The 13,579-nt window shown below is 41.8% G+C and overlaps 1 non-coding gene across 1 annotated transcript; it reads right to left on the reverse strand.

Annotated features, from left to right (window-relative positions):
- Positions 1-9,491: 9,491 nt before the first annotated feature.
- On the reverse strand, positions 9,492-9,600 carry LOC136494995 (small nucleolar RNA R71). Its single transcript, XR_010768787.1, has one exon. It is a non-coding gene; the product is annotated as a small nucleolar RNA R71 (small nucleolar RNA).
- Between the last annotated feature and the right edge of the window lie 3,979 nt (positions 9,601-13,579).

Raw genomic sequence — 13,579 nt, forward strand, 5'->3', positions numbered from 1 at the left:
AACCATCACATGCGTCCACACAACAGACCACAAATGTTCACCGCATCAAGCCGTAGGAGTTGAAGATAGAGAGTTAATTACCAGGAGAGCTTAAGCGCAAGACTAGCTCACTGAGCCTATCGTACTCCTCCTGTTGCTATTGCTTGAATTCCTCAAGCTCCCTTTCAGCCTTTTCTATCCTCACCTTCAGTTCATCCACTAGTTCAATGAGCTCAGATGTACTTTCCTATTCACCAGTAAGCTGCCCCCGAAGTGTCATCTCCGCCGATGTCTCTACTTTGGTAGAGCTTCTTAGGATACCAACATTCTTTAAAAAAAGGTTTTTGCTGCTTGCCTAGGAGGGGCGCTTGCCCTAGTAGAGGCAGAGAACCTTAGAAACAACATCAACACTAGTTATTGGTTGCTACCCATCAGCAACAGGTTCGGCTTGCTTAGCTTCCATGGCTTCCTGCGAAATTCAATAAGTAAAACATTAGGTTACAGATAGTGGAAGAGGACTTCAACTAAAAACCCAAGAGATTAATTCATAACAAGTAATGCATAGGACTTCCTCAAACGACTACTGATAGAGATTACATAAGCACAATGCATAGGTCTTTTGCATCCTACTACCGATAGAGATTACATAAGCATAATGTACAGGTACCATATTGAATGGTGTAAAATTGCAACTACAAAATTAAATGATGTTGCCACGTTAGGCTCTTGCTGCGTTTCCTTCTTTTATGGCAATGGGTTCAGTAGATTTCAAGGAAAACAAATGAACGTACTTACAACTGCAGCTCTTCTAGCATCGCTCAGGCCCTTTTTCGTACTGTTATGAAAGTCCTTGAAGACTTCCACAACATTAACATCTTCATCAGGTCAACCATGTTGTTCAAGTCCTAGATCATCATGTTGTTTATCAAGTCCTTGATCGTGTTTTGCGGCCTTCCTCTTGTTCTTCTTTTTCTGTTCACATTGCACATGAGTTTTTGTTTATATATATACAAAGGCAAGAGTAACAATAAAACAAAACCATCACTTACAAATGTTTGTAGCAAGATCCTATAGACTAGTCGTACTTCACTTTTGCATAGTTTCGTTTCTTCGTCTTAGATGTTTCCTATAGCTTTATTTGTGTTAGACTGCAGCACAAATAGACCATAGCAAGACTAGACAAGAAATTGATGGGTTCACACACACCTTGTTCTTAGCACTAGACCAAGTCTCGACAAGTTCACACCACTATGCATCGCTCATGCATGTGACATGAGAGGTTGTATGGATCTGGTTAGCAGGGACGCCATTAAAGTAGGTTTGCTTCAACCTATAGCGTGCCTGCCGTACCCCACACTGCAATACATTCTAGCAAGCTTCTTGTGTTGTTGGGTGAACCTTGTGAAAGATCCTAATGGCTAGAGGGGGGTGAATAGCTGATAAAAATTTCTACAACAATACTTAAGCAATGTGGTTAGTAAAATAAATGGCGAAGCGAGTGTAGCGCTAGCCTACTAAAAATGCAAGCCACCTACCACAATTCTAGTTTCTATAGCCTCTATCCACACAATGGCTATGTCACTACACTAAGTTAGTGAGCTCTCAAAGACTAACTAAAGAGACTCACTAACCACTAGACCCGACGCAAGCTAGCTCTCAAAACTAATTACACTAAAGAGCTTAGCTTACACACTAGGAATGTAATACAAGAGGGGATGGTGATGATTATGCCGCCAAGTCGAGGAATTGAGTCAATCACAAGATAATCACAATCAATCACAATGAATACCAAGAAATCCTTGGACAATGATGACACAAGATTTTTTACCGAGGTTTGCTTGTCGGCAAGCTAGTCCTCGTTGAGGCGATTCACTCACTTGGAGGTTCATGCGCTAATTGGCATCACACGCCAAATCTACAACCGGGTGCCACACAACCAACACAAGATGAGGATCAGACAAGCCACGAGTAATTCACTAGAGTACCTTTTGGCTCTCCACCGGGGAAAGGTGATCAAGAACCCCTCACAATCACCATGATCAGAGCAAGAGACAATCACCAACCTTGGCTTGATGATCCTCGCTGCTCCAAGCTGCCTAGGTGGTGGCAATCACCAAGAGTAACAAGCGAATCCTATAGCGAAACACGAACACCAAGTTCCTCTAGATGCAATCACTCAAGCAATGCACTTGGATTCTCTCCCAATCTCATAAAGATAATGAATCAATGATGGAGATAAGTGGGAGGGCTTTGGCTAAGCTCATAAGGTTGTTATGTCAATGCAAATGACCAAGAGTGTGAGCTTGTGCCAGCCATGGGGCTTAAATAGAAAGCCCCCTCGAAATAGAGCTATTGGGCTCCTCACTGCACTGAACACAGGGCGACCGAACACGCCGATCAGAGGTGACCGGACGCATGCCTCTAGCGTCCGGTCGCTCGATGAGCGCCACATGTCCCGCTTTCAAATGTTAGCCACACAATCTCAATGGCTAGTAGCCGCTCGCGCAACACTTAAGTGACGACCGGACGCATGCCACGTAGGATCGGACGCGCCGATCGATCATGTGTATGCCACGGCCATGCCAAGACCGGTCGTGCCTCTGCCTTGCCCTGACTCATGCCAACACGGAGTCAGATCATTTCCAGTAAGCTCCTAGAGCGAGATTTATGCGACTAGACATGTCAGCTGGGGTGTGACTGGACTCAGGCCAGAGTCCGGTCCTTCTCCCCTTCTTGCCAAACAACACGACTAACGTCTGCATACATCATAGGTGATCGGATGCACCTTCATCGAGTCTGGTCACCACTTGGACTAGAGTCTAGTTAGTCAACCGAGCATGCCCCTTTTATGCACAACTGTTCAAACGCTGCCTTTGAGTTTGGTCACTGCCAAAGCAACGTTCGGTCACCTTGGGTCATCACTTCCAAGTCTCAAACTTTGCCACCCTTGCTCAAACGTGCTAACCACCAAGTCTAATACCTTGTGCACATGTGTTAGCATATTTTCACAAACATTTCCAAGGGTGTTAGCACTCCACTAGATCTTAAATGCATATGCAATGAGTTAGAGCATCTAGTGGCACTTTGATAACCACATTTCAATATGAGTTTCACCCCTCTTAATAGTACAACTATCGAACCTAAATGTGATCACACTCGCTAAGTGTCTCGATCACCAAAAGAAAAAGCTCCTATGGATATCACCTTTGTCTTGAGCTTTTTGTTTTTCTCTTTCTTCTTTTCCAAGTCGAGCACTTGACCATTATGGTCACCACACCATCATCATGATCTTCACCATTGCTCCACCACTTGGAATAGTGCTACCTATCTCATGATCACTTAGATAAACTAGGTTAGCACTTAGGGTTTCATCAATTCACCAAAACCAAACTAGAGCTTTCACCTTGTCAATGTCTAGCCTTGACTACATGTAGTTGTGTGAATGAAAAGTAAGTCCAATAAAGTTGCTCAAAGCAGAGTTGAATGTCAAGAGAGGATACCCATACATACAATTAGCCTCTCCACAAAATTCCTATAATGGATGACACTAGAGGGTTTCTTGTAATGTTTCCAATGTGTGAAAATTGGTATTTGATGCCTGACTACTACACCTACCTTTGAGGCAAACTTGGCAGCTTGTAGTGGATCATGTGGCCTTCTGTTCCCCTTGGTAATAGAGATGGGCATCCTCAATCCTCCCATTGATTTGCTCATTTTGTCAAGCAAAATTCCACGAGTTCAAGGCCTCAGCTTCCTCACACTTCTCGGCAATGGTACTACAAAGTTTTCATCCATTTAGATTGTTAGAAAAGTAACATGGAGGTCAAATAGCTAGTGTGAATTGATTGATAGACATCTGTAAGGTAATACCAACCTAGGCAACTTTCATTGTTCTGCGGGTGGGTGGAGATGGGAGTTTGCTTAGAGGGATTCTCTTCGGCATGGCTATCATCATCTAGCTATGGGTAGTCTCTCATAGGGCTAGGTAGCTCAAAGGGATCCTCTTCGGCATGGCTATCATCATCTGGCCGTGGGCAGTCTCTCACATGGCTAGGTAGCTCAGAGGGCTCCTCTTTGGCATGGCTATCATCATCTGGCCGTGGGCACTCTCTAATAGGGCTAGGTAGGGAGCCATCTCGACAAATGTCTCTTGTCAATTCATGAAGTTTGAATTGATCCATAGGTATAGGTGTCCGTGATGATGGAGAATTATGTTCACCTACTGCTGATACCTCCACCCTTTTGCCTATGGCAGCACTCTGAGTACGAACTCCAAGAGCAAACTCTCCTAGTCGTGTTGAATTCACTCTCTCGGAGTGCCTTCGCCTAGGACTCATGGCAGTGCTACCTTTTGTCCTACTGATAGAGCCTCCTCTATGGCTCCTTTGACCCAGACACTGAAATTGGAGATACAAACTTAAGCAGCAAGCATGTACAAATTGCATTGCTATCCAAATAGTAAAGCATTGCATTGCTATGTACCCCTCCTCCGAACTAAATACAAGATAGAACAGGCACCTCAATTGCTAGGGGTACTGGCTCATCTTATAAATCTAAATCTATTTCATCTGTAACATCAAATCCCTCAAGTACCTCCCCTGGTTTAGGGATATATTCTAAATCTTCACCATGTCTACCCTTTGTGCTTTACTTTTTTGCCTTTGGAGACATAGGTTTTGGGTCCACACATATTCCAAGTTCTTCCATCTTTCTAGATTACAAAGGCATTTATTAACTAAAGCTTCTATGGAATGTCAACACAACAGAGCAAGAGTATGCAAATAAGTGCTTAACTAGTATGTAACTATAGCTTATACCAAAGTCATTAATCCAATAAAGCACATGTCAGCTATACTCAACTATAGAAAATATGTAACCCCATCGCTATCTACATATCCTTGGTTTAGCCTCTATAGTAGATCATACATCATAAAAGGAATTTGGGTACCTCTTCCTCTATGTCCGTGTTTAGATCTGATCTTGTCATCATGGTCACGGAGCTGGTGTGGCCAGCATTGACACAGGGTTAATAGATCTGGCTCTAGCTAAGTTTCAGATTCGGTCAGTCATGGTAGGTGCCGAGGTAGGGGATCTGGATCTGGCTTATACCATCATTGAGGCTAGGGTTCAGAATTGTATGAGGGAGGGTGCAGCTGGAGAGTTGAGAGGGAGTCGAGCTGTTGTGCCAATGGTGCCTAGGGTTTGGAGCAGGGTGGCAGAGGGGGTGGCTAGAGAGTGGAAAGGGAGGCCATGGGACTAGGATTTGGAGCTAGAGGAGAGATGGTGCAGGTGGAGAGTGGAGATGGAGGCAGAGACAATGACTCTTTGCACTCTTATGTGGCCATCACATTACTACAAATGCCCTTGTCTGAAATCATTGGCGTCGTAAACCTATTTTCCACGCGGAGGGCAAAAGAGAGACATCTAATTTTTGGTGCGTGTTGGCGGGACTGCTCGACGCGGTGTGAAATCAAATTTTCGTGGCATGTTGGTGGGACTGCTCGGCGCGGTGCTCAGCAAAGACTAGAATTTATTCCATGTTTTAATAGGAAATGATTACGACAAAATATTACTTACTTAAGATCCGTCTTTTCATTTTTTCTCCAGTGCACCTGTTTATATATTCGATGAGTTAGTTGTTGCCTTTTTGTTTTTTTCATAATAATTTAAATAAACATAAAACTAAAAGAGGATGCTAATAAATAAATAATTAAAAGATGCATGAATTTGCCGCCAAAAAATTACCCAAAAAACCTACTCACTATAGCTTATTGCGCTGCATCTACCGATTATTTTTTATGTGTGTGACTAGATCTGTGGCTGTTTGAACTAAGGCCTATAATTTGGAAATAAAGAGAAGGCAGGCCTGGGGATGGAAAACCCTCCATAAATAACTAAATGGGTTATTGGATTTCCCAACCTAGAAAAAGTCATGGATTCTATGGGGAATTGAGTTTCCAGAGAAACAGAAAAAAACATCCTACTCCTTGCAAGTGCTCTGGCGATTCAACGACTCGCCAGACTCATTGCTGGATGAGTCGCAGTACTCCAGATCATCGTCCTCCTCGCTAGAGTCATAGTTGGTGCTATACATGCCATTGCTCGAGTATGTTCCCATTGCTCATCACCATTACTACTTGAATCCCCAGTGTAGTAGTCAAGGGTTGACGTGTTTTCCTGCTCTGATAATGAGAAAGCCTGTGGCTCTATGTATTTTACACGCCAGACTTTCTCGTAATCAGAGTAGGAAAACGTGTCAACCCCTCGACTACTACTCTGATTGATCGTATTCTGAATCTATTTTATTAGTAATTAGTAATGATACAGGGACTCTTGTCTTCTAATGCTTGTTAGCTTCTGCATCGAGTATAAATATCCTTCTTGGTCTCTTTTACTTATCACTTGCAAGTTGCTAGCCAAGGAAAGGAGACAGTGTTACAACTTCATTAGCAGCTGTTGCCCATAGAACAATAGTGATCGTCCTTGTTGAGGTGAGTTTTAGTTTCTTTGTCATTTTATTCTAGTGAGGATCTCAATCGAGGCTAAGATATGGCCTAGGCAATATTCTGTTGCTTTGTGCTGGTTCTTGCTTGTTCAAGGTGTAGTGTTTCATATGTGGTTTTTTCTACTGATTTTTCCTTGTGTTTTTTGTTCTATATGTATATAGAGAGATGTTGTCGTATGACAACACCCATGTTTACTCCATCAGCAAGCTTGTGCTTTGGCAGCTAGGAGTGTCACCAGGTATCATACAAGGGGTGCTTGTTGCTTGGGGACATCATGTTGATCAACAGCCCGATAGAATGTTGTTGAAGCTACAGTTCGTTATATGCTTGGTAAAGGTTGCTTTGTTACAGTTGTCGAAGACTATGATAGTGGTGAGATTTTGTCCATGTTAGGAATTTTGAGCAAATGAAAAGACTCGGTAGTGTTACTGTGTTTATGGGAGGAGACTATCATCTTCACTCTTGTTGATCGACTAAATGAAATTTGTCAACTGTCTGACATGAGTCCCCTTAGTAAGATGAGTTATTTTAGACATTAGAGATTAGAGAAAAACCATGTAATGTACTTTTCTCTATAATGGAATGAAGTTTTTATGTTGGTCCAACTATATTTATCTTCTTTTATTTCTTTCATACTTCATATACTTCGGTTGATTCTTATTACATTGAGTTTTTTTTATTTTGTCAAATTTGACAATTTTCTCATTGATTTGGGATGGAGGGAGTAGTTGAATTCAGATTTGGGCTGATCGCAACCATCAAAGGATGGATGCACAGCTGTTGAAATGTTTCTACACCCTATAGATAGAACGATCCTTTAAAATTTTCACTAGCTGGACACTAGTGGAGCGATAAGGTTTATCATAGAAGGTCCGGTGGTTTGAAATCGTGACTACCTAGATAGTATTGATGAACGACGTGTGGCGTCCGTTTTCATCTTGTAGGCTTCTAGATTCCCGCGTAGGCGCACGTGTGTGGGTGGTGTCAGCAGGCAGTTCCAGCAGGGACGTCGCCTCATGGCCCATCACATTGATGTGATGGGGCAAAGCTGAACCACCCGCCCACTCAAACATGTCAGTGGTCATGGGGCGTGGGGTGGTTCCACGGCCCCCAAATTATAGAAGACACAAGGGCGTGAGAGGGAAGGTTATCTGCTACCTTCTGCAATCATCTACATTCCCTCCCTAGATCTCCTCCTTCCATCCCAAAGCTTATTCCCTCCACCCTACTACACCCTTTGCGCCACTAACACCTCCCGCGAGGACCATGACCACACAGTAGACAAAGTCATCCATCGACCGCAAGGCATTCGATGAGCTACAACTGAACCTAGTGATCCTGGAGGCTGCCCACATGATTGGGTGAAGAGTCCCACCAAGAACCGAAGTGGAGCCGAGGTCGGAGGAGAATGAGGTCGTCTCTTTTGCCCATTTCCACTCTTTTGGGTTTAGGGTGCCAGCCTACCCCTTACTCCGGTGGTTGCTATACTACTATGGGCTTCACCTCCATGACTTGACCCTAGAGGGGATCCTCCACCTCTCCATCTTCATCATGCTGTGCAAGGGCTTCCTAGGAGTCCCTGCCCAGTATGAGCTATGGTGGTCTTTATTCTAGGTGATTCGCTCAGCGCCGGGGGGTCCATCTTCCTTGGATGGGGGGCGCCTTGATCCAACTTCATCCTAGATTATAGGACAAGTCCCTGAGCCTTGACCACAACCCTTCCATGGACTTGGAGTGGCAAAAGTTGTGGCTCTACATCTCCAATGAGAGCCCACCGCTGCCATCTTATTCTCTTGACTGGCTGCATGGTGACCTCCTAGAGTCTTGGGAGGAACTACCGCCCCTAGAGGCCTACATGCACCATGTGCCTGACTTGTTGGATGCGATCAAGGACCTAAAGGACTAGGGCCTGACATGAACAAGGGTGATCTGTACCTTCATCAGCCATCGGGTCCTCCCCTTGAAGATGAGGCACCACCCCAAATGGGAGTTCTGAGGCCCAATGGACCCTACAATCGAGTCGAGGGTCACCATCTACGAGGATGACCTAGACCAATAGGTGATGAAGGTTATGGGAGAGTACATGAGGGATCATGGTAGGGGGAGTCCCTAGTGGCCTTCAAGCTAGCCATCCTCCACTGATAGATAGACCTCTCATCGGCATGGTTTCACACCCACCGCCAGTTCCTGTTGATGAGGTGATTTTTTCATGTACCGCTATTCATGTTGTTTCTCTTCATTAAATTAACTAGAGTCTGCAAGCAATGCTCATGCTAGTATTTGTGTTCAGGCTACTTAATTTAACTAGATTCAACTCTGTTCTTAGTAGCGATGCTAAGGAATGTCAACAAGCATTTCTGGCACTGTTGCCGGTGAAGGTAGCTAGGCAAAAAGGAATATTGATAAACTTTTACTTATTGATGTGATCGAGGAAACCATATACCCCTGCTCAAATAGGCTTACCCTTGTTCTGTCTACTTTTGTATCTTATGCAGGGTAATGTATGACTAGTTTTGACGTTTCGACAAACTATGTTGAAAATCCAAAAGCACTACTTAGGACTAAAGCTAAACTTAAGAAAGTTTCAGCTTTAGAATCGAAAGGCAACCAGACAAGGGTGGCTTAACAAAAATTTTCAAAGCTATGGCCGACAAGACTCTCCGTCAGTTCTCTGTCCAACTATGTCCAACATCTATACTAGACCAGCAATCAACATTGGAGACAATGTTTTTGAGGTCAAGCCAGCTCTCATCAACATAGTGCAAGCAAGCCAGTTTTGTGGAAAGGCACATGAAGATGCGAGTGCTCATTTCCAACACTTCCTAGAGATTTGCAGCACTTTCACCATCAAAGGAATTACCAGAGATGCCATTTTACTTCACCTCTTCCCATTTTCACTTCTAGGGAAGGGGAAGCAATGGTTCTATGCCAACAAAGATAGAAATATTACATGGAAGAATTGCTCCATTGCCTTCCTAGCAAAGTTCTTTCCCATAGGTAAGACCAATGCTCTGCGTGGAAGAATCTCAAGTTTTTAGCTGCAACATGATGAATATGTCCCTAAGGCATGGGAACACTTTCAAGACTACATATCAGAATGTCCTCATCATGGGATGGAGGATTGGCTACTCATGCAGACTTTCTACCATGGGTTGACAAATAGCACCCGTGAGAATGTGGATGCTACTGCTAGAGGTGCATTTTTGTCACTCACAATCGCACAAGCAACAACTCTCGTGGAGAAGATGGTTTCCAACTAAGGTTGGAATGAAGAACATCTTTAAACCCACAAGAGAGGTGGAGGTATGCATCAACTCAATGAGGTAGACATACTATCTGCCAAGATGGATCTGCTGATGAAGAGACTTGAAGACCGAGCCAATGAATAGAAAGAAGTCATGCACATTCATGATTCCCACATGACGTGTGAAGACTATGGAAATACTAGGCATTCAGGGAACAACTGTCCCAAAACCCATGAGGATGTGAATTTCATCATCAACAACAACTATCGTCCTCAACAGAATCAAGGATGGAATCAACAACAGAGGCCAAACTACGAAGGTAATTACCAAGGTAACTATCAAGGTAATAATTACAATAATTTCAATAACCAACCATCTTTGAGAGATTTAGTTTTTGGGCAAGCTAAAATTATGGAGGGCCTATCTAGGAAATTAGCTTCCAATGACAAAATCTTAGAAAATATAAATAATAGAATGGATAGTTTCTCCTCAACCATTAAAAATCAACATAGCTTTAATAAAATGATAGAATTACAAAATAGCTCAGCTGGCGGTTGTTGTTCCTTCAACCGACAGAGGTAAGATTCTAGGGCAACTGGAAGATCTTGAAACTGCAAATCTTATTAATATTCACAATGTAGGATTCTACATAGAACCATCGACATGAGCTTGGAAAGATGAGTCTCTATCCATCAAGAAAGGTGATCTAGGAAGACCGGTTATCCCCATAGCTATTAGACCTCACATATTCCAATAAGTTGTCTATGACTTTGGAGCAAGTGTTAACATCACGCCAAAGGTAATTTATGATAAAATCAATGGAGATACTCTGTTGTACATAAACATGCATTTGTAGCTTAAAGATCAGTCACTCTGCTACCCAATGGAATTCTTGAAACATTTGTGTATGAGTGGGATAGTCGTACATACCCATAGACTTTGTGGTTTTTCAGACAGGTGGAAATGTAAGGGCACCCATTATCTTGGGCCGACCTTTCCTGAGCACCGCAAAAGCCATCATCTATGCGGACAGCGCCAAGATCTATTTCACAATAAAGGATAGAAAGGAGAAATTTACTTTCAAGAATCATTTACACCACTCTCCTAGTCATCCACAGATGGCGTATCTGCCCAAAGAAACAGCAGTGACCAAGAAGAGAAATAATCGAAGGAGGAAGAACAAGGTTAGGTAGCCAAGAGAAGAATCAGTCAAAATGATCAATACACTCCGATCAGAGTATGACCACATCCTCGCTTCACCAATCCTTACCAAGAAGGAAGATCTAGGCATACCAACTATCGAGTACACCATTGGATAAAGAATTTTCCACAACACCTTCTGCGATATTGGATCGGGTGTCAACATAATGGTCAAGGTAACGTATGACTATCTATTTGGTGATGAACCTTTATTCCCTTCATATATGCAATTGCAAATGGTGGACCAATCAATCCAATTTTTAGAGGGAATAGCAAAAGACATCATGGTAAAGATATAAGATTACTATGTCCTTGCTGACTTCATGATTCTTGACACGGAAGAAGAAGAAGATGTACCTATCATCCTTGGAAGACTGTTCCTCAACACTATAAACGCAATCATCTACATAGGATTAGGACAAATCCACTTCCAATTTCCAGGACAAAAGGTATGATGTTATTTCAATAGTTATACAGCTTATGAGTAGGCAAAGAAGATCCACTCCAAGAGGAGACGCCGATCATTCCAATGCTAGAAGAATCAACTCCCAAAGAATAAAGAGAAAGTAGAAGCTGTGAAGAATGAACAGACTATGCCGAAACCATGTCCATAGACCAGCAGGTGTGGAAAGAGAAGGTGACATCATCATCAGAATCACCATCACAAGAGGTGCAACCATCAAGGTCTCCATCTCTAGGACCCACAGATGCACCAAAAGAATAAATGAAATAGGAGAAGTCCTATTCAGAGGAGCTAAAACACCGAACCCTCGCCAGAAGGTAAAATCGGTAGTTATCCATATTTATCCTTTTGCATTGCATAAATTATTTTCACTTTAGCATATTTACTTTTCTACATTTACATTGCATTTAGAAAAAGAAAATAAAAATTTCATCATTGCATTATAAAATTCTAAGCCCCATGTGAATAATTTTCATGGTGTGTAAAAACCCGCAAGAATATTCACCGTGGTGGCATAAAAATAAAAATACCATGCATACATTTTATTATATCATAAAATCCAAAAAAAATATTAGAAAGACATCCTGCTAAAATTGTGCCAAATCAAAAATCTTTCTAACCTCAAGAATGACTAACCCTTGGATGGCTGACCACTAACCCTCTTATCCTAATCCGTTCCACGAGTTTTGTTGTTCTTGTTGATGATTTTGCAGGATGGTTATGGGCGAGTTCACCTGGTCATCTTCATCTCTCCTCATCAAGAACCCAACTTCCTGATGATGAGAAGGACATCCACTGGCAAAACTGCTTTGAGAAGGACCACGACAACAACTAGCTTGGGGAAAGGCATCTCCCAAGTATCTAGATAAGTATTTCTTTCCCTTTTGTTTTACTATTTCTATGTCATAAAAAATACATAACTAAAAATGAAATAAAAATTTATCTTTGTGTTAGATATATATTAGTAATGTGTGATCTAAAAATGAAAACAAAATAAAAAGTGTGTGTCTAGTTTTCTATTTTAAGAGCTGAATAAAATAAATGGACTCTGAAGATAATCTCTTGAAATGGAAATGATGAATAGTTGCTTTGTTATAATTCCTTTCAAGTACGTAGTTTTTAGCCTTGAATTCTCTCGAGTTTTGGATAAGACTATTTTGATATAAGAATTTACTCTGAACTTGAAACTCGTGGGTAGCATATGCTTGATCTAAGTCTAGGTAATTGACGAATATGATATGAGAAGGTCTGAGCTGCTCTTTATCTTGTTCCAAGTGATACTAAAGTTCTAGAGATTTATCTTTTGAAAATATAAAAATGCTACGTGATGAGTTCCTGTATGGCAAAGCTTGAATGCCTAAAAGAGCCATACATGTTATTTAGGCTAGGAAAACTTTCACATATATGCTGCTTGTTTTGCATTGAGTTTAGTCAAGCTTTGTTGACCCTTATGAGAGGTTTGCCATGCTCTTAAAATCAAGATCACGTACACACCACCCAAATATGCACTACTCCTACACTGGGGGTTGGCGCAAAAACATGCCATTCCATTTATATCCATCAAAAATGTTTCACTCCTACACTAGGAGTGAACACCAAAACTATGTCTGATATGTTTTTCATCCACAAAATAAATGCTCTAAGTTCTTGAAAGTTTTGTTGAAGAAAAAAGCAAGGGCTATGCAAGTTATTCATGTTCTTAATAAAAAAAGGAAGTTGTGAAAAATGGATAAGTGTCTGAGATATCTAAAACATTGGGTACTCAGATGCCCGCCTGAAGAAAAAAAGAGATGAATAAGATAGTCCATGTTTTCTTGCAAAAAGATTTCCATGTTTCAAAAGAGAGATAAGTTTTCAAGGAGCATAGTAGAATTAGGTTAGCCACCATATATATACCCACCATATATCCACACACATGCACATCTTTATTTGATTGTATGACTTAACCCTCTTTGGATATGAGGTTTGACTTTATAATATATTTATTGCAAGTATGCTCTTTCATGCTATTTCCACTCCTATGAGCTCAACATAAGCCTTAGTTGTAGGAAGAGAAAGGCATAACACTACTATTGCCTTGGTGAGGATCCACAAATGCCACATATATTGAGAGACTTGAGATTGTCATAAAATGGAAGCTCAGAGTTTTATTTTGAAAATCATTAAAAACTCTAGAATAATGGTTG

The sequence above is a fragment of the Miscanthus floridulus genome, chromosome 11, assembly GCF_019320115.1.
Source record: "Miscanthus floridulus cultivar M001 chromosome 11, ASM1932011v1, whole genome shotgun sequence".
Taxonomy (NCBI): Eukaryota; Viridiplantae; Streptophyta; class Magnoliopsida; order Poales; family Poaceae; genus Miscanthus; species Miscanthus floridulus.